Source organism: Ovis canadensis, chromosome 21 (genome assembly GCF_042477335.2).
Source record: "Ovis canadensis isolate MfBH-ARS-UI-01 breed Bighorn chromosome 21, ARS-UI_OviCan_v2, whole genome shotgun sequence".
Classification (NCBI taxonomy): Eukaryota; Metazoa; Chordata; class Mammalia; order Artiodactyla; family Bovidae; genus Ovis; species Ovis canadensis.
In genome coordinates this window covers 29,011,424-29,034,547 of record NC_091265.1, presented here as the reverse complement: position 1 = coordinate 29,034,547, position 23,124 = coordinate 29,011,424, and positions in this window count along the sequence as shown.

Below are 23,124 nucleotides of genomic sequence, written 5' to 3'. Positions count from 1 at the left end.
AGGCTCCTCCGTCCATGGGATTTTCCAGGCAAGAGTACTGGAGTGGGGTGCCATTAAAGGCACTACTTCCTCTCAACCCATGGCTTTAGCTGGTGTCTATAAGTCTTGATATGTTTTATTTTTATTATCATTCAATTCAAAATATCTTCTTCTATTGTTTCTTCTTTGACTATGGCTTATTTTGAAAAATATTTCTTGATTTTTACAATATTTTCTTGATTTTATTTCTAGCTTTCATTTCTGTAGAGGGAAAACATACTCTATTTAATTTCAGTCTTTGAAAATATGTTAATTCTTTTTAGTTCAGTAAAAGGCCAATTTTGTTAAAGTTCTATGGGTAATAAATATATATACTTTTCAGTGTGCTATATGTCAACTAAGTCATATTTATTCAAATGTAGTTCAAATCTTCTCTATCTGAAGAAATCATTATTGTCTGCCTGCTCTATCAATTACAGAAGAATTTCAATCTCTCTCCATATGACTATTAATTTTTTTTCTTTTAGATTTGCTGGATTTTTCTTTAAATACTCTACAATTATTTCATTGAGTGGTGACTCATACTGTAAAGAATCTGCCTGCAATTCACCCAGAGAAGGAAAATGTATATATATAGATAGATAGAGAGAGAGAGAGAGAGAGAGAGAGAGAGAGAGAGAGGGAGAGGGAGAGAGAGAGGCAGAGCACAAAGGAGTTTTAGGGCAGTGGAAATATTCTGTATGATACTATAATGATAGATGTGTCATGCTACATTTTTAAGCCCATAGATGTATAACACCAAGAGTGAACTCCAAGGTAACTTAGGGACTTTTAGATTCATCCTTCATAAAAATAATGTACCATTCTACTGAGTGACGTTCTCTAATGAGGATGCATGTGTTGGGGGACAGAATCTATGAGGAAAATATCTGTACCTTCCTCTCAGCTTTGCTGTGAACCTAAAACTGCTAAAAATTAATATCTAAATAAATACACGTATTTGGCTTCCCTAGGTTTTAACAGGCTCCTAGACAAAGCAAACTTTCCTGGGGAAAAGTGGTCCCAAACAGTAAATGATTAGTCCAAATTACCCATTCTGCCATTACTGGGAACTGAAATCATAAATTGCTTTTTATCACCCAATATTTTATCTCAAATATATTCTCATATCAATAGCCCAAAGTTAATTGAACTAATGCACCTTCATGGCACACTTATATTGTTTCCTAATTTTGATTATCCTAAATCCTCTAAAATAGTAATAATAATTAAAATATATGTGACTAAAATGATCCTTATATTATGCTAAGTGAGTTACCTCTATTTTTTTCTATTTATTCAAAACAACCTATTCCACAGATGAAATACTGAGATTCAGGAGAGGTAAACTCCAGGAGTTGGTGATGGACAGGGAGGCCTGGCGTGCTGTGATTCATGGGGTCGCAAAGAGTCGGACACAACTGAGCGACTGAACTGAACTGAAACACACACTAGAAGGTTACAGGGTCAGATTTTTAGTTATGACTGGCTGAGGCACTTGCTGGAGGGAAAGGGAGTGCCCTGACAGCCAGAATACACATTGGTCATATGGTACCTGATTAAGGGGTAATTGCCACACAGAATAATATAGCAGAAAGAGATCCTCTAAGAAAGGGTCTAAGTCAAAAGATATGAAATTGTAAGATTAGATATCAATCTAGATATAGATGTAGGTATAGATACAGAAGAACCTAAGAAGCAGCTAGAGCTAGTAATAAATGTTATCAACTGACATAGATATAAATGTATAGACCAATCTCTTGCAAAAAAGTTACACCAAATTTGCTCTGTCCTAGTAGTGTATACAGTGGCTATTTCAACACCTTCTTTCATCAGTTGAATTAGCTTCCTTTTTTTTTTTCAGTAGGAGTCTTAGTGTTTTCACACATCCTCATATACCCAGTACCTTCCTTGAAGAAATAAAAACTGCTTTTTCACATAAATTGGCCTTTATAAGGAAGCCAACTGGCAGGAGTGATGATGGAAATGAAGAAGCCTAAGAAATGGATGGATCTCAGCCAGAACATAGAAGTTTGAGATAAATCAAATAGCAGATGGCCTCATTTAATGGCAAATAAAAGCACATGAGGTTGGGGGAGGGGGAGATTATCCATCACCAAGGGAGGAGGATAATGAGTTCTATCCTTGAAAACAGGCAAGTGATAGACTGAGTGGGGAGGGGATACCACGTCATCCAAAAATGGAGAAAGGCAGGGAGTCCAGAAGGAGTAGAGCTAACCCAGTCCCATGTTAAAGATTAGGAATAACATTAGCTCAGTTATTTAGCATTCCTTCAACTTTTTAGCAGCTTGAAAGACAAGTGTTTAACCACTACAAAGAAAGAGAAAAAAGAGAAAGGCATTGTCCGAAAGACAACGGGAATTCCTATCTTCCTCTCCCAAGGGGTGAGAAGAGGAAATATATTTATTAAAGTGTATTTAAAATGATTAAATTGTATTCCATGTAAAGTATCCCTCAATAAACCTCATTTAAATGGTGAAAACTTCAGGGCTTTCCTGGTGACTCACTGGTCAAGAATCTGCCTGCCAGTGCAGGAGACACAGGTTCAATCCCTGTGGAATCCCAATCTTCCAATCCTGGAAGATTCCACATGCTGTGGAGCGGCCAAGTCCAAGCAGCACCACTGTTGAGCCTGTGCTCTAGAGGCCACGAGTGCAGTTACTGAGCCCTGAAGCCTGTGCACCTTAGCGCTTCTGCTCCCCAACAAGCGAAGCCACCACGAGAGGCCAGCACGCCGCAGCCACAGAGTAGCCCCCACTCGGCGCAACTGGAGAAAAGCCCGTGCAGCAACCAAGACCCAGGGCAGCGACAAATAGTCTAACAAAAATTAAAATTCAACTACAAAACTAAAGTTATAAAATGTTTTTTAAATCTATACAAAAAAATTAAAACTTCTGTGGCTTCCCATCTCATCCAGAGTGAAACCCAAAATTCTTCAATTATCTTCAAGGTTCTAGAAGATCCTGTGCCTGCCCCTGTCTTTTACCCTGTCTGGTAATTCTCTCCTTCAGTGCCCCCAACACTGCATTCCTGCCATGCCAGCCGTCTCCCTAGTTCTTGAACACTTCACACACCTCCCCGCTCAGGGCCTCTTCACTTCAGCTATTTTCTTCCCCTCAACATCCAAAGACTCACTTTTTCCCCTACTCAGGCCTTTACTTAACTGTTACCTGCACAATAAGGCCTCCCCTGGTTACCATGTAAAATTACCTTCTCCCTGTCCTGCTCCCCAGAACATTTCCCTTTTTCTGTATCAATTTCCTCCTTCAATTTTGTCATTGACATACTATTATATTTTTATTATCTTGTTTTTGTCTACATTTCCTTCCAGAATGTAGGTTTTTAGAGTAGACTTTTTTTTTTCTGTTTTATTCAATATCCCTGGTGCCTGGAACAATACCTGGCTCATAGTAGGCAACATATATGCATTTTCTAAATAAATGAAATTAAATTTTTTTCTCCAGAACTTCCCATCAGTTTCTTAAAAATTCAAGATACACGAACTGCTCCTTAATCTTGAGTCAAGATTCTTCCCACAAGACATCAGAATGCCTTCTTTGGACCCCTGCTGAAGGGTCAGCAGTTACTTAGAGAAGATCTTCCAGAGAGCAGAGCAAAAGGTCATAAGTCTAAAGTCAGAGGTCATTTTCAGTGTCTCCTGTCCCCAACTTTGAGCTTCACTGTTGGCTCAGACAGTAAAGAATTCGCCTGCAATGCAGGGAACCTGGGTTTATGCCTGGATTGGAAAGATCCCCTGGAGAACGGAATAGCTACGCACTTGTTTTCTTGCCTGGAGAATCCCATGGACAGAGGAGCCTGACGGGCTACAGTCTGTAGGGTTGCAAAGAGCCAGACATGACGGAGCGACTAACACACACACACACACACATCCTCAACTTTGGATCCTATTGATCATGTCTCAGCTCTCACACTTGGTACTTGGCCTTTGAATAGGCCTAAAGTAGGTTCACTTTCTCAGCAGCAACCTCCCTCAATCCAGTGACTGCCTGCCTGCTGAACCTTTGTACTCCTGCCTCTAGGATGCTTCTCCCTACCATCTGACAAGGGCAACATTGACCAGCCCAGAAAAAACAACTGGTATAAGCCCTTCTTATCATGTAACGTACTGAAGGATCCCTTTATGACAATCCACAGCTCCAAAAGGATGCCACTTTTTGTTAGAATACATATATAGATGTGCTATATACTGATATAGATGTGTAAAATGTTGCATAGTACTAAGATATATTAGCGACTTACTACATCAGGAGCATGTATGTTTGAGAGGGCATAAGAAGTGACTACGAATGCATATAGAGGTTTGGGGGGACAGCAATGAAAATGGTCTAAACTTAGTCTGTGGAAATGGCTGAATGACCCTAAATATATTATACTAAAAATCACTTTAAATGGATGAGTTTTATGGTATGTGAATGACACCTCAATAAAAAAATGTTAATTTTTTATTCACTGCATGGAAGTGAATGTTAATTCACTTTGTTGTCCAGTCACTCAGTCATGTCTGGCGCTTTGCGATACCATGGACTGTTCCTGTGTCTCTTGCATCTCTTGGATTAGCAGGCAAATTCTTTACCCCTGAGCCACCAGGGAAGCCCCCTGTCTCCTTGAATATTCATCAACTACTATTCTGATCTTTAGCTCCAAAGTACTTCTTCATTCATTCAGTAAATAGTTAGCAAGGGCCTGTTTCCCGTCAGATACCATGCTAGGTACTAGGCATATAAAGAGAACAAAGAAGCATGACTCTCACTACTACAGCTTACAATTTCTTAGGAAATAGACTGGGCAAGTGATCACAAAGAGAATGAAATGGGTTCCTGAGAGGCAGTATACAGAGGGCTATGCGTAAGCCAACAGTGGTCACTATAGTAGGTACCACGGTGGTTATCATGGTGGTTATTCAATGAACCCAGAAAAAATGCCGGCTGTTATTCTTCTCTCTTCAGTTCTTGGCACCTCCATACAGACACCTGGAAGTTGTTTCTGCTGCCAGAGAGCTGACATGGCCCACTGTGTGTCCAAAAAATACCCCCCGGTGTAGTCTTTTCTATGGGTGACACATTACCTCCTGGCATTCCACAACACCTTGGGTTTTTCCATGCAAAAGCTCATTATTTAAGAAGAATGTGCTTTAGAGGATAATTCTTTTAAGTTCAGTTCAGTCCTGTTGCTCAGTCATGTCCGACTCTTTACGACCCCATGGACCGCAGCACACCAGGCCTCCCTGTCCATCACCAACTCCCAGAGCTTGCTCAAACTCATGTCCATCCAGTCGGTGATGCCATCGAAGTGTCTCATCCTCTGTCATCCCCTTTTCCTCCTGCCTTCAATCTTTTCCAGCATCAGGGTCTTTTCCAATGAGTCAGTTCTTTGCATCGGGCGGCCAAAGTATTTGGAGTTTCAAAAATTACCTCAAAAAATCAAGCTCAGGGAATTCCCTGGTGGGCCAGTGGTTAAAACTCCACACTCACCACAGAGGGCATGGGTTTGATCCCTGGTTGGGGAGAAAACATCCCACAAGCCATACGGCACAGTCACACACACAAAAAAAAATCAAGCTCAAAATATCCTACATTGTTATACCAACCAAATCCCCACGACTTGGCATGAGCGATTTCCTCCTGGCACTCTGTTTCAAAACAGCATTGACTTCCTGCTTTGGTGCTGAAAATATATGTTCTCAACACAACCCTCATCAAACAGAATCTTTCACTTCAAAGAGGATTGAGAGGCCAGGGAATTCAGGAATTGAGTTCTTTCAGAACAAATGCTACACTTCTGAGATTTGAAGCAGTTTTCAAACATGGGCATCAAGGTGCCCTTAAGTGATTTTCTTCCACTCCAGTTGGTGAGGGAAATCAGAATGAAGTCTCGCGTTGCCTCTCCAGCTGTGGTCAGCTGTGTGCCCTTAGTTGCGAACCTTTATAGCTGCAGTTTGAGGCATTTTTTGTTTATTTTTTCTGTATTGGCTTCTTCTCAGCTGGAGCAAATCAATGAAGAGAGGCTTAACAAAACCCTCAAGAAATTAAACACAGTTCGACTAAGCCACCCTTGTAGTCTGATTTACCCAACAAGAGTATATGATTGTTTAGAGATTAAAACAAGTTAAAAGAACCAGCTATATCATAGCAGGAAAACACCTGGAACTGAGGTTAAAAGACCTGTGTTTGAGCCTGACCTGGGCAAAGCACTCTGGGCCTTAGTGAAAGGGTGGAGTAATCTGCAACACACGTGCAAATGGAAGGCTTTAACCTGAAGATACTTGAATAATCAAAAATGCTTTGATATTACTTCATGCTGATTTTCCAGCATTTCCATTACATACACAGAGCATCAGTAAATATTCTCTTTTAAAGTTAAGCTCCTGGATCACAAAGTAAAGATTACCCACTTTCGTGAGCTCCAAACTTGCCTCAGGCTCCTCTTTTACCCTGGTCAATCCAGCATCTTTCGCCACCCCTACCCACACACCCCACCGCCTCCTCTCTCCCACACCTCCAGTGTCCCTGTTTGTTCCCGTGCTGGTCCCCCTGCCAGCAACGCCTTCCCTCTTCCTTGTCACCTATCTCGACCCCATTGACACCTTCAAGTCCAAAACAGAGCATGCCCTATCCATGATAACTTTTCTATCCTCTCCAATAGACACCATTCTCTTTTTCTAACTTGTTTTGACAAAAATATCACACTCTCACACACACACACACACACACACACACACACACACACACAAGCATATCTTTGCAGGTGGCCTCCTGTTTGTGTCAGGTCCTCAAACTACAGAAGACTAGGCTGCTCCTCAGGAGTGGTGGGCAAGCTTGGGGAGGTCAACTGGGATGAGATTCAACTCCAGGCCTCTCTAAGGGTCTTGGAAAGATTAGAAGATTTTAAGCAGAAGAGTGGCATGTCAGGGCCGTGTACAAGGAGATCAAAGACTTTAGGGACCAGAGGCTACTGCAGTAGTCTAGGCAGGAGATGATGAAGACAATGATGAGAAACTTGGCAATGGATGTAAAGAGAGGCGAATGGTGAAAAGGCAAGGCATGGGGCTTGTGACCACATCCAGTGTGGTCCTCACCTCCCTAAGAAACTTGCTCCTGTTGAAGGCTCTCTGCTCAGGAACTTAGGCTATCATCCTCTCAATCACAGGAGGACAGGGAGCTCAGCTTGGTGCTCTGTGATGACCTTGATGGTTGGGATGGGAGGTAGGTCCAAGAGAGAGAGGGCATATGTATATACATAGTGGGTTCCCTTTATTGCACAGCAGAAACTAACAACACTGTAAAACAATTATGTTCCAATTAAATTTTAAGACAGAAATCCTGGAGGCCTCCTTCTTCCACACGCCACATTCCATCACATCAGCGAGTTGTGCCAGTTCAGCCTCCTCGGTTGCATCCTTCTCTTCTCTCCAACCATTTGCCACCACTAAGACTAGGCCTTCAATATCTCCAACCTAGATTACTCCTCCCTGGTCCAATAAATTGTAATTATCTATATTGTACTCTACTGGACTCAGTTCCTTGAGGACAAAGACTAGGATTCTCATCCTGTTATCCTCAGTAGTGGTTATGATTTCTAGGCACAGAGCTGACAAGTCATAAATGTTAAACAAATCAATGAATCAGTGATTGTGTGACATGCTGCTGCTGCTGCTAAGTCACTTCAGTCGTGTCCGACTCTGTGCGACCCCATAGACAGCAGCCCACCAGGCTCCCCCATCCCTGGGATTCTCCAGGCAAGACCACTGGAGTGGGTTGCTATTTCCTTCTCCAGGGCATGAAAGTGAAAAGTGAAAGTGAAGTCCCTCAGTCGTATCCGACCCTCAGCAATCCCATGGACTGCAGCCTTCCAGGCTCCTCCATCCATGGGATTTTCCAGGCAAGAGTACTGGAGTGCGGTGCCATTGCCTTCTCCGTGTGTGACATGGTACACTCCCAAAATAAAGAAAATTGCAAAAGCAGGCAAAGGCACAAAGTCCCAGATATTCATATCCTGACCAAGATCAAGATTCATGCCCAAGTCAGGGTTGGGCCTTCATCCAAGGTAAGAAATCCTGCTGAAACCAGAGACTTGGAAGCACATGAGAGCTGGTATCTGTCAAGCTAAGTTTATGAACTCAGCCATGCCCTTGATTTTGAAGGAGGAACCATAGTGCTGAAGTGAGCTTGGCCCACTTGTTACATGGCAGAAAAATCACCGGGCTTATTATCAGAAACCCTCGGTCACTCCTGATCCTGTCTCATCAGTCAGTCTGTCAGTCAGTTCAGTCACTCAGTCGTGTCTGACTCTTTGGGACCCCAGGAATCGCAGCACACCAGGCCTCTCTGTCCATCACCAGCTCCCAGAGTTCACTCAAACTCATATCCATCGAGTCGGTGATGCCATCCAGCCATCTCATCCTCTGTCATCCCCTTCTCCTCCTGCCCTCAATCCCTCCCAGCATCAGAGTCTTTTCCAATAAGTCAACTCTTTGCATGAGGTGGCCAAAATATTGGAGTTTCAGCTTTAGCATCATTCCTTCCAATGAATACCCAGGACTGACCTTTAGATTGGATTGGTTGGATCTCCTTGCAGTCCAAGGGACCCTCAAGAGTCTTCTCCAACACCACAGTTTAAAAGCATCAATTCTTCGGTGCTCATCTTTCTTCACAGTCCAACTCTCACATCCATACATGACCACTGGAAAAACCATAGCCTTGACTAGATGGACCTTTGTTGGCAAAGTAACGTCTCTGCTTTTCAATATGCTATCTAGGTTGGTCATAATTTTCCTTCCAAGGAGTAAGTGTCTTTTAATTTCATGGCTTCAGTCACCATCTGCAGTGATTTGGGAGCCCCCAAAAATAAAATCTGACACTGTTTCCACTGTTTCCCCATCTATTTGCCATGAAGTGATGGGACCAGATGCCATGATCTTCGTTTTCTGAATGTTGAGCTTTAAGCCAACTTTTTTACTGTTTTTTCACTTTCGTCAAGTACTAGCATGTAAATGAAGCTTAGCATTTCTGTGAATAAATTTTATCCTCTTTAAATGGAGAGGGCAATCATTACTGCCTTACACAACTGACATGAAGTTTAAATGAGATATTTATACAAAGTGCCTGGTACAGTGGCTGGCTTCAAATGGAAACTATAATTATTACTATTATGTGAGAGTTCCAGTCACAATAAACATGTTTCCACATGTTTGTTTTAAAGGAGCATGAACAGCTCCAAAAAACTAGAGTCTAAATGCATTTGACTCTGCTCAAGCTTAACCCATATTAGAGACTCATCCTGATGGTTGGTGATCAGTGTACACTGCGCAAGACGAACACAGAGGATGGACGATTTCAAAAACTGGATGCTGCTTTCACCCATGCTAGCACCAGTTATGGAGCAATGACTATAGCCAGACACATTGCTTTCAATCTTCTCCACAATGGTAGAAGGTAGACTATATTATCCCCATGTTACAAATGAGGAAGCAATGTTCCAAAAAGTTAAGTAATGTGCCCAAAGTCACACAAATGTGGAAAAAGCAAGATTTGACACTGCTCTGTTGGCTCCCAAACCCATGTGCTTCCTACTCATGCTGCTTCTTCACTGAGCTTTGTCCCACAGTTCGGAGGGCAAAAAGTACATTTCATATACATCATGTCTTTTGACTTGACCCAATTCCCTATGAAATAACCAAACAAAGAAACTGAGACTCAGGACATTTAAGGTGCCTGTGCAAGGTCACAAAATCCATAAACAGCTGCCCAAGAACTCAAACTCCTATCTTGGGACGCTTATCTGTTGCACTTTACTACAATGGAGTGACTGCTATTTGGCTAGATTGAAGATATAGAAATAATGAGCGAACTGCTTCTTCTCAAACCTAGTGTTATAAATTTACATAAGACTTTCTCCTGGTGGAGCAGTTAAGCTACACTTATGGGAAAAAAAGATTATAATACATTACATGTAAATTTCTTCCCAACTTCCTATCAGAAGAAATTAACCAATATATGCAAAGCCATGCATTTTCCAAAGAGTCCACCTGAGATTGAAGGAACTTGCTCCTAGATCACGAAGCTGTAATATTTTTAAAGCGGTTTCTATTTATGCAGAAGATGGGACTTCTCTAAAAACTACAGAGTTTTGGATGAAAATGTAAAAGTGTTAAACATGGGTTTAATGATCCTTGTTATATTAAATGAACTGAAAAAAATCAAATATGCAAACACAGCATCTATTCCATTTGGTTGACAAGTTGATCAAGTATTAAGCTGCCTCTTCATCTCTGGGACACAGAGGTGATTAAAACACAGCTTCACCCTCAAGGAGCTTCTGATGCAATAAGTGAAACTGAACTATAAACAAATGAATATAATAAATTATGTTTTATTAGCCTCCATTATCATACTAGAAAGATGAACATGGTGCATGGAACAGCCAGTTATATGCAAAGATACAAATAGACTGCAAATAAGTGACCCTTGGAATGGGATAGGTATTACCAGGGGAACAGGGAATTCAAGTGGCTATGTGAGGGTCAAAGGACATATAGCCTCTTTCTGTCCTGGAAACTTCAAATCATGTCATGGAACTCGTGTTTAGGGGCTAAGAGAAGAGATGTGGTAAGACTTAGAACGCAGACCTAGTAAGAGCCTAAACTATAGCAGGAGCAGTGAAGATGAACAGCCAGATGTCAAGGATGTGGAATCTTAGGCCTGTCTATATGTGAAGGGTAAAAGAGAATGCTTTCTGCTTTGGTGGATGTCAATAGCTGAGATGCAGAATAGAGAAGGAGCATATATATGGGAAAAGACACCAAGTTCTCTCTTTGACAATGGGCTAGAGAGTCTATGTAACATCCACATGGAGATGGGAAATAAGTAGGCACTCAGCTAAATGAGACAGGATTTCAAAAGAAAGGACCAGCATGAAGATAAAGTGTCAACCATATTTGGGTGGATGACAAAAATCACATGAATGAATGGTTTTTTCCAGAGAGGACAGGCAGAGTAAGAAGAGAAAAACAGCTAAGGACAGAGTACTAGGTGCCAACATATAAGGTTTGGTTTAATGGTAAGAAAGATGAAAACAAACCCGAGGAGAAAAGGAAGAGGATAAATCATAAAGGGGAAAAAGAAACCGACAGATGCAATATCACTATCATTAGAGAAATACAAATCAAAATTTCAATGTGGTATCACCTCACACCAGTCAGCATGGCCATCATAAAAAGTCTACAAATAATAAATGCTGGAGAGGATGTGGAGAAAAGGGAACCCTCCTACACTCTTAATAAGAATGTAAACAGATGCAGCCACTATGGAGAAAAGTACGGAAGTTCCGTAAGAAACTAGATTGCCATATGATCCAGCATTCCCACTCCTGAGCACGTATCCAGAAAAGACAAAAACTCTAATTCAAAAAGATACCTTCACCCCAATGTTCACAACTGCACAACTGTACAACAGCCAAGACATGGAAGCAACCTAAATGCCCATTGACAAATGACTGGATAAAAAAGACATGATACATATATACAATGGAATATTACTCAGCCATAAAAAAGAATGAAACAATTCCATCTGCAGCCACGTAGATGGACTTAGATATTATGATACTAAGTGAAGTAAGTCAGACAGAAAGACAAATAACATATGATATCACTTACATGTGGAGTCTAAACAAATTATACAAATGAACTTATTTATAAAATAGAAGTAAACTCACAAACAAAGGAAACAAATTTATGGTTACCAAAGAAGAAAGGAGTGGGGAGGGATAAATTAGGTATTTGAGATTAAAAGATACACACTACTCTTTATAAAACAGATAAGCAAGGACCTACTTTATAGCACAGGAAACTATATTCGGTATCTTGTAATAAACTATCACAGAAAAGAATCTGAAAAAGAATATATACACACTTTCCTGTACTCCTGAAACTAACACAAGATTGTAAAAAAAAAAAAAAAAAAACAGAAAGCGATTTCTTAAAAGTCAATGGAAGACAATTACAGAATAAGGAGGGAGTAGCAAGCAGGTCCAATGTCACAGCAAGCTCAAGGAAGAAAAGAGCAAACGAGAGAGGGCCAGTCTTCTGCAGAAGAGAATTAAAACTAGCATTTGACAGACAGACAGAAGATGAAGAAGATACCCATCACTACAAGAATGAAGGGATGATGAGATGATGATGATGAGAATGCAAGAAATAGAAGAGACCCAAATTCATGATGTGTCTTCAGTGTTTAATGGGTATGAGAGTTAGGAAGAGTCCAAAAATCTCCTCTCCAAAGTTTCTAGCTTGTGTGACACAGCTTATCCAAACAAAGAACACAGAAGGGGTGAGTCTGGTAACAAAACAACCTGAGCTAAGTTTCAGAGGCTTTGTGTTTTAAGTGTTCCTGGTACATCCAGCACAGATTCTGTGGAAATAAAAGGAGAAAAGGGCACTAATTCTGTTGAAAAGAAAATGAGTGGCTAGAAAGATGCACCCTAACCCTAACCCTAATTTTTTTTTGGCCTTAGGAAACAAACAAAGAACTGAAGTCATGAAGAGGAAAATACCGAAAGAAAATGCAAAGGAAAGAGGGAATGCAGAGCCTTGAAGGGGTACCCACAAAAACTGCAAAATGACTTTGGTTGTGAAACAGTAGGAATACAGAGAAAATTATCGGAATCCATGAGGTCAGGGTTGGGAAGATCCCCTGGAGAAGGGAACGGCTACCCACCTCAGTATTCTCGCCTGAAGAATTCCATGGACAGAGGAGCCTGGCGGGCTACAGCCCACGGGGTCACAAAGAATCAGACACAACTGAGAGACTTTCACTCACTCATGAGGTAAGGAGTTGGGCCATAGAGAAGGCTGAGCACTGAAGAATTGATGCTTTCAAATTGCAGTGGTGGAGAAGACTATTGAGAGTCTTACGGGCTTCAAGGATCAAAGCAATCAATCCTAAAGGAAAGCAACTCTGAATATTCACTGAAAGGACTGATGCTGAATCTTCAGTACTTTGGCCACCATATGAAGAGCCGGCTCATTGGAAAATATCCCGATGCTGGAAAATACTAAAGGGAGAAGAAGGGGGCGACGGAGAATGAGACGGTTGGATAGCATCACTGACTCAATGGACGTGGACCAGGAGAGCCTGACATGCTGCAGTCCACGGGGACAGAGAGGCAGACATGACTGAGCGACAACAGCAACAAGCGAGGTCAGGAAGATTTGAGGCTAATACAGTTCATCCACTTGGGTATGAAACTTATCTAAAATGAAAACAGGAGCTGAAAGAGAAATGGAAAAATAATGGGCAGGAGCAAAAAAGTCCTTGATGAATAGGAAGTAACTAAGAGGTCAGGAAATGGGAGCCATCCAGAACTACAAAAGTGACATAAGGAACACCATGACCCTTACACATAGAGCTATTTTATAAAAGGCAACAAACAGAACAATGGTTTGTACGTTGTAGTGAGAAAAGAGAGGAAAGTTGACAACCACCAGAAACTTTCAGGCACATGATGGAGGACAACAGATAGTCTCCCTAAGGAGGCTGGAGAAAAAAGTGTATCTATGCTGAAAGGCCAGAGTTCCCAAAAGAGTTTGAGAGTGAAGATCCCACAGAAAGAACAGGGACGTAGACCCAGAAGAGAGTAAGCACTGTACAGAAGGAAGATGGCAATATTTTTAAAAAGTAGGCTGAAGACGGAGGCTCTTGCCTTTTACTCACACGTCTCTAGGATAGGACAAGAATAGCCTTCAAATGGACATGGGATGTCGGGGGCTGATGAGGTGGTGGTCTTCATTTTACATGAAGTACTCTTTGCGGCACTGTTTAGGTCCTCCTGAAAGGAGTCTGTAGTGACAAAGAGTACACGTTCTCTGGTCCCTGCCTCTGAGGAGCCCATGGAGAAGGAAGAAAGACAGCATCAGAAGCAAATACCTACACGGGGCTGCTCCTGCTGTGGAGTCCCTCAGTCATGTCCAGCTCTTTTTGCAACCCCGTGGACTGTAGCCCTCCAGGCTCCTCTGTTTATGGGATTTCCCTGGCAAGGATACTGGAGTGGATTGCCATTCGCTTCTCCAGGGGATCTTCCTGACTCAGGCATCGAACCAGGGTCTCCTGCACTGCAGGTGGATTCATTACCACTGAGCTACCAGGGTAGGATGATGTAAGTGCTCTGATAGATTCAAGACTTCTGTCCTCATCTGGTATCTCCTACCATGCTTCAGCACATGGAAATGTTGCCAGTCACAGCTTTCACCGTCCTCCCTTTTTAAAAGATCAAGTTCATGTGCGTGAGCAATGAGGGAGGTAGCAGGGAAGATGGAGCATCAAGGGACAGTAGCAAGTGACTGCTCATAAAATACAGTTGCTAACACACCGCAGACATTCACCATCCTGGGTGTGAAGTCATCAAGAGTGACAGCAGGAAATGGGACAGAGATGAAAATCACGATCAGGTGCAAAAGCCCTTAGGACCTGAAGCTTGGGAAATTCCGGTTCATCTCCCTACCTTTGAAAAGAGAAACGGCACTTTTTGAGGGTTACTTTCACAGTAGGGGAGAGGAGGCGGCAGCAGCCAAGACAGATTCAGGGGCTCAGTTTCCTTATTGGAAAAATGAAAAATTATAAACTATATATCACAGGGCTGTTTTGAGGATTTGACAATATGTATAAAAATTCTTGCCTTTCTTAGCATGATGCCAAACATGTTGCAGATTCTTGAACCTGATGAGGCAGAACATGTATTTTAATGTAACTCTTCTCTTTATAGTTCATTTAAGTCCTACAGATAGGCTAGGATCCAAGGACTTGAAATGGTTTTGGTGGAGCTTGATATTCTACAAATCACTGCCCATTTAGTTGACTTAACCATCCCAATTTATCCTTATCTCTCTATTTTTTCTTTCTTATCTCTCTATTAACTCTAAATCTTTAGTTCTCTCTAGCTAACATTTGTATCATTCATTCCCCAAATTAATACATAAATGCTAAGATGTATAACATAATCCATATGTATATATTAAAATACATGTGCACGTCATGGTAGGGAATTATTTTTCCTTCTATTACTCTAAACTCATTTTTTTGCTTGTTTTCAATTTCCTTTGGTCATTAAATTTTTAAACCAATTTACCAATGTGCCCATCATCATTCCAGAAAGTAAAAGCTTAAAAAAAAAATAACCTTTTTCTTATTTGAGAATTAAACTTGCATCCGAAGTTTTGTGAAGTTTTTGCGATCTTTGAAGTTTTTTCAAAGGGATCATATAACTGCATAATTCAGTGTTTCTCACACGGCTCGACCTCAATATTATTATAAATATAATTACTTTTCCTCTTGACATGGAGGCAGCATAAAGACAGAAAATACAGTATGAGTTTTGACCTCTAAAAAACATGAGATAAAATCAGGGCTCTGCCTTATCAACCACATGACTCTGGCCAAGTTATTCAACATCTCTAAGCCTTCTTCATAGGGTCATTATGCAAATAAAATGAGACGTCTGGAACAGTGCATGACACATTTACTTGCTCAATATAGCTGTTTTTTAAATAACTACACAGATTTCTAACTGCATTTTTTTAGAGATTTTTATTCTTCATTTGAACCCTAAAGAACAGCAATTTAATGTGTACGATTAGGAGAAACTGGCATTTCTGAGCTGTCACATTTCCAGCGTCAAAGAAATTAGAGCCTTCTCAAGGTTTATGTTTGTTTGGGGACTTCTGCCATTTCTCAATTCATTTCCCCAAACAAAGGAAACAAAACAAAAAATAAACAAATTGGATCTAATTAAACTTAAAAGCTTTGGCACAGCAACACAAGCCATCAACAAAATAAACAGACAATCTACTGAATGGGAAACAAAATTTGTAAATGACATGAACAATAAAGAGTTAATATCCAACATATGTAAGCAACTCATACATCTCAACACCAAAAAAAGAAAATTTAAAAAGGGAAGAACTGAATAGACATTTTTCCAAAAAGGAAGTGCAGATGGCCAAAAGGCACATGAAAGGATGCTTAATATCGCTAACCATCATGAAAATGAAAATCAAAACCACAATGAGTTATCACCTCACACCTGACAGAACGACTATTGTCAAAAAGAACACAAACAACAAATGTTGGCGAGAATGTGCTCAAAATGGAATCTTGGTGGGAATGTAAGTTGCTGCAGCCACTGTAGAAAACAGTATGGAAATGTCTCAGAAAACTAAAAATAGAACTATCATGACTCAGCATTTCTACTCCTAGGTATATATACAAAAACACACTAATTTTAAGAGATATATACACCCCAGTGTTCATAGCAGCATTATTTATAAGTGCCAAAGTATGGAAGCAACTCTAAGTGTCCATCAGCAGATGAATGAGTAAACAAGATGTGGTACACATACACGATGGAGTACCACTCAACCGCAAAATGCAGGGAATTCTGCCTTAGTAAATGGATGAACCCGGCACCACACAAAGTGAAAGAAGTCAGAGAAAGACAAATATTATTTAATATCACCTATATGTGGAATCTAAAAAATACAATAAATGTGAATAAAACAAAAAGGATCACAGATAAAGGAACAATACAGTCATGACCAGCAGGGAGAGAAGCAGGAGCAGCAATGCAGGGTGGGGTGTGGGGAGTTGGGGTAGGGGTTATACAATCATATGAAACCATGTGTGTGAAACTTTTGAAAATTGTAAAGTACTATAGAATTTTAAGAGCCCTTTTATCAATCCTCCCGCTTGGCCCCTTTTAATCAATACTAATTCCTTACATCAGTATAGTGATTTTCATGTCTACAAAATGCTTTCAAACCATTCACGTTATAACATTCACAAAATATCCACTCAGTTGAATCATTATCATCTCCAGTCTATAGATGAGGAACTGAGGATCAGAAATGAATTCCTCAAAGCTAAACAGCTGCTAAGTGTCAGAGCTGAGATCTGAATCTGGTCTTTCTAGCTCCAAGGCCTATACTCTGATCACACAAGGAGTTAGAGTGACAGAGCCCAAATTAAAATTTTGTCTCCACATTCTAATTTCACAGATTGTTCTATTAGATCATAGCTGCCTCTCACATCAGTTAACAGTATTTCCAGAGGGCAAACTTTCTCTGTGTAACTCCACTGAAATTAACAATCAATCTAAGGCATGGACTGTTTGTAGCCTGGTGGGCTACAAACAGTCCATGGAGTCACAAAGAACTGGACATGACTGAGCATGCATGCACACACACATAAAGTCACAGAAGGTCAAAAATGGAAGAGCCCATCAAAAGCATCTAGTTCAATCTTAGGCCAAGAATTCCAACTCAAGAATGTTTGGAGCCTTGTTCAAAACCATCCTTATTAGCATCAAGTCACAGACAATCATGGGTCTCTGACTCCTGTCCAACGGCCCTCGCAATCACTCTATACTGAGCTCTCAGAAGACAAGAATGACATCCAATTTCTTTTCTTACTGAGCTACTTGTTTGCTTAGCATTCCTGAGAGAATTTTGTCTTTTATTAATTTAAAATTAGATTGTTAGTAGGGAAACAAATTTAAATTTGTTAGTATTCTCTTTAAGAACTGTTCAATATGCAAAGGCATACTGCTCATTCAAATGTATCACTTTTATTCTGTAAGTCCAGATTTAAGTAAATACCCTGTTTTAATTAAAAGGAGAAAAATGAGAGCAATTCTCTGCCATTCCTGAGGTTTAAAAGTATGTGCCTGAAGCAAATTTCACTTCAGAAGTGAAATCTAGAGTACTTTGTCTTGATGCTGCAAGTAATGGAAAATTTTCCCAATTATTCTGCCATCCCAAATGTGTTAACTAGACACATTTGACACTGTCATGATATATGATTAGAATAGAACTATTAATACATCAGAATCTGTTACAACATTCCCAGATCAGCATTTGTTTTATTTTTACCTTTCTATCAAAGCAACAGAACATTACATAAAAATTCATTCTTTTCCACCTGCATCTTTGAAACACTAGTTTATAGAATTGTCCTTTCTTGTAAAGTTATTTTCTTGTGCTTGCAGAAAGCTTCTGGGACCTGACCTATACCATCCCTCTTCCTTTTGGTTAATTAAACTTTAGAATTGCCTTAACACAAAACTAAAAGTTACAGCTTATAAGTGTATTACTTGCCTAGGAGCTAGGATATATGAAAAGTGTCAGCTTTCAATTCAGATACATAGAGGGTTAAGCCCTCACATACAAACTATGTGACCTTGAATTAGCCTAATTATGTCCACACTTTCAGACTATAGATAATAAAACTATCTTAGATATAAATTGCAATTATTGAAGGAGATAAGGTTTATAAAAAAATTAATGTAATATGTAGTACACATTCATAGCATATGTGCTATGCTCAGATGCTTCAGTCATGTCTGACTCTTTGCAAACCCCTGGACTGTAGCCCACTGGGATCCTCTATCCATGGGATTCTCCAGGCAAGAATACTGGAGTGGGTTGCCATGCCCTCCTCCAGGGGATCTTCTGGACCCAGGGATCAAACCTGCATCTCCTGTGTCTCCTGCATTGCAAGCGGATTCTTTACCACTGAGCCACCAAGAAAGCCTTCAAGAAATCTGAAATAAAATAATGGTAATGAAAAACTAACATAACAAAGAAAAGGGTCATTAAATTGGAAACACAGCAGCCAGACTATGCTGTCAGTTTGTATTACCTTTTCCTAAGTTTGAGGTAAATCATCCAAAAGAAGGGAGCAAATAACCGGCAATGTTGTCCCTATTCTTTAACTGCTCACTCAGTAGTGATTTAATGAGAATCTCCTAAGTCTAGACACTGTGCAAAACACAGAAACTAGAGGAGAAAGTTCTAAAACACTGTCCTCATGAAGTTCATTAAGTACATAGTAAGTAGAAAAAAATGAGGAACAGCAAAGTAAACATGAAGATATCTAGTTGGGCTTCTATCAAAAAGAGACACTGATAAGGATTTGAGCGTGTCTGTTATTTTCAAGGTAAGAATCTTTTCTGCAGGCAATTTTGCCACACAACTAATTGACAGTAAGACAATTTTGCCATAAAAGATTTACTGATAAAAATAAGAGAGGAACACTAGATAGGAATGAGAAAGCATGAAAAATAACAGAATTTTAAACTAAAAGATGAGGAATGCTGCTCTTTCTTATTAGTGTAGGTAGTATATATAACAGACAAAACATCTGGACATTTAAATTTTCCCTAACATTCCCGGTCCTTGTATGCTAAGTCACTTCAGTCGTGTCCAACTCTTCGTGATCCAAAGACAGTAGCCTGCCAGGCTCCTCTATCCCTGAGATTCTCCAGGCAAGGATACTGGAGTGTGTTGCCATGCCCTCTTCCAGGGGATTCAACTTACGTGTCCTGCACTGGGTTCTTTATCACTAGTGCCTTATTTCACTAAATCATCTAAGTCCAATTCTGTCCCAAATACCAAAATTCTGTCTACATCATGTTCTCTGCTTGTCGTTTAGTCACTAAGTCCAACTCTTTGTTACCCCATGGGCTATAGCCTGCCAGGCTCCTCTGTCCATAGGATTTCCCAGGCAGGAGTACTGGAGTAGGTTACCTCTTCCTTCTCCCGTGTTCTATGCTAGCAAATAGCAAAAAAAAAATTGTACCATTTTTAAGAAACTTATATTCATTAGGAATCATGTAACCATTTCTTCTGGGGGGAGGGATAAAAGGAACTTGATTCTTTTGCCTCCACCTTCTAATACTGCATGATAAATTTGGTAAAGACAGCTTTAAAGAACAAGCTGTTATATCTAAATTAGCTAAAGAATCAATAATTAGTGTTCTCAAAGACTGTTATGAATTACTAGCTGCCTGTTTTATATCTGCATAACTTGGCACATTTTGAGTTTTGATGTGCCAGAGGGATGATGGTACTGACCAAAGGATTTTGCAAACTGATTTGTTATCATTTTCTAGCAGAGTTTGCAGTCTGGCTTACACCTTCTTATTTCACACTTTCAGTAAGTTTTATCATCACATTTTCTATCAAGTCGATATATATAGATGAAACCAAACTGTCAACCAGGTATTTTATCTCCAAAGGCAAAATTGCCTTGAGACCAATTAGTTGTGCAGCAAAACTGCTTACAGCAAAGATTCTTATGGTGAGAGAATCTAGTACCGGATTTGGGTACAAGTAGTTTATTTGGTATGTGATCACAGGAAACAAAGAGAGAGAGGGGGAAGGGAGAAAAGCCAATAAAGAATGCCTTAAATAATACTGTAAAGAAATGCAAATCAAAACCACCATGAGGTATCACCTCACACTAGTCAGAATGGCCATCATCCAAAAAAAAAAATCTATAAACAATAAATGCTAGTGATGATGTAAAGAAAAGGGAACCCTCCTACACTGTTGGTAGGAATGTAAACTGATACAATCATTATGAAGAACAGTATAAAGGTTCCTGAAAAAACTAAAAATGAAGCTACCATATGACCCAGCAATCCCACTACTGGTCATATATCCTGAGAAAGCCCTAATTCCAAAAGACACATGTACCCCAGAGTTCATAGCAGCTCTATTAACAATAGCAAGGATATGGAAGCAACCTAAATGGCCCTCAACGGATGAATGGATCAAGAAGATGTGGTACCTACATCCAGCGGAATATTACTCAGCCATAAAGAAAGCAAAACTGGGTCATTTGTAGTGATGTGGGTGGATCTAGAGTCTGTCACACAGACTGAAGTCAGAAAAACAAATACCATATATTAACGTATATATGTACAATCTAGAAAAATGGTCCAGATGAACCTATTTCCAGGACAATAATGAAGACATAAACATAAAAGAACAGACGTGTGGACACAGAGCGGGAGGGGAAGGGGAAGGTGGGATGAACTGGGTGTCACTCTGACATATATACACTTCCATGTGCAAAATAAATAGCTAGTAGGAAGCTGCTGTATAGCATAAGGGGCTCAGCTTGGCGTTCTACGGTGACCCAAAGGGATGGGATGGTGGGGGACGGGTGGGAGGCTGAAGAGGGTGGGGATATATGTACACTTAAAGCTAATTCACATTGCTGTATAGCAGAAACTATTAATAACACAATATTGTAAAAAACTTACACTGCAATAAAAATACTGTATTGTATACTCAAAATTTGCAAAGAGCAGATCTTAAGAGTTTTCAACATATAACACACACACACAAAATGGTATGAGGTGATGAAAGCATTAACGAGCTTGATTGTGATACTCATTTCACAAATCATCACATCGTACATTTTAAATATATACAAGTTTAATTTGTCAGTTACATTTCAGTAAAGTGGGAGGGGTTTGTTCAACCTCTTCCCACCTCCAAATAAATGCCTATGTGTATCACCATATGAGTGACTGGGGGACCTCAGAGAGGCAGTGTGGCACATACCTTGCATTGCTCCACCAAGAGGAGAGACAGCTAGGGTCCATCTCCACAAATTCTGCTCCTTGCTGGTTGAGGGTTGCTCCTTCTGACAGTAACTCCAGTGCTTTCAGCCCACCTCAGCTACAAGCCAAGCAAACTCTCGCAGCCTGAGAAAACCTTCTTGCAGAGATACAAACAGAGGGAACAAGCTCTCTGCATGTACAGGAAACTGTCCATCAAGGCTTCAGAGGACGTCTAGGGTAGACTGAGAAGACATGAATGGGGTCCAACAGCATTTCCTATAGATGGCCTGCCAGTGAAAATAGAGTGGTCAACCCATCCTTTCTGAGCAGGAGAAGTTGGATAAAAGATACAAATAGAGTAAGGAAGTGAGCCATGCAAACATCCAGGCACAGAGCACTCCAAGCAAAGGGAAAACAAATTAAAAGGCCCTGAGACAGAAGCAAACTCAGCAGGTTCAAGAAAGCTTGGATGGCTGGAATAAAATGAGCAAGAGAAGAATGCCAGGAGGTGAACAGTGATTCTCCAAGAGCCAGATCACACCTTGGAAGGGAGAGAGAGCTTGCACTTTATTCCAGATGAGATGGAAATCCATGGGAGAGACAATGGGCCAAAGTGAGACATAAAGTAACTTACATTTTAAGGGTAAATTCTGGTTTCTACTTGGAAAATGGACTAGAGAGCGGTAGGAGTATAAGGAGGGAGACCTGTTAAGAGGTTAACATAGTATTTCACAAAGAAGAGTTTAGAATTAGTGGAAACAGTGAAAAGAGAACAGATTTGAGATACGTGTCATACAGGATAGCCAATAGATCTTTCTAATAAGAGTTAGAGTTCTATTGACTGAAAAGTAGTCATAGAACTGAAAGTCAAAATAAGAATTTTTTGCTTGCTGAGAAACTGAAAAAGTAACTCCCATATTTGATGGAAGACCTATAGCTGCCTGTATCACGCACTGCTGGGAAAAACAAAGAAGAAAACACAAAGTCACAACTTTGCATCACAAATGCAAAGGAAGACAGCCATCTCTCCATATTAGGAGCAAAGACAAGAAAGGTTGTCTTAAAACTAAACCACAAGAACGTGGAACTTAAAAAGATGTATGGAAAGAGTAACAAGGAAACTTTTATTATCATGTGTAAAATAGACAGCCAACAGGAATTTGCGGTATGGCTCAGGAAACTCAAACAGGGACTCTGTATCAACCTAGAGGGGTGGGATGGGAAGGGAGATGGGAGACAGGCTCAAAAGGGAGGGGATGTATGTATACCTATGGCTGATTCATGTTGAGGCTTAATATAAAACAACCAAATTCTGTAAAGCAATTATCCTTCAATAAAAAAAAATAAAGAGAAAAAAAAGTAATGGACAAAAAAAAAAAAAAGACCATGAAGGATTTATTCCCAGTAAGTATCTAGGAAGAAATAGGATGGTAGGAACAAATAGGATGGAAGTAATCTGCCCTGGAAGAGAGGAGCATGGTATCAGTGACAGTATTAGAACTGCTAGTCCATGGTGACCACAAAAAGTAGTTTTATTAAACTTTGTCAGTTTTATTACTGTCTGTGTGTCCTGATTATGTACGCCTTTTTCGCCTGCACCAGGGGTGGACTGCTGACACCGATCCTCCGTGGTAGCCACTGCCAGCTCGTTCCAGAAAATGGAAGTGT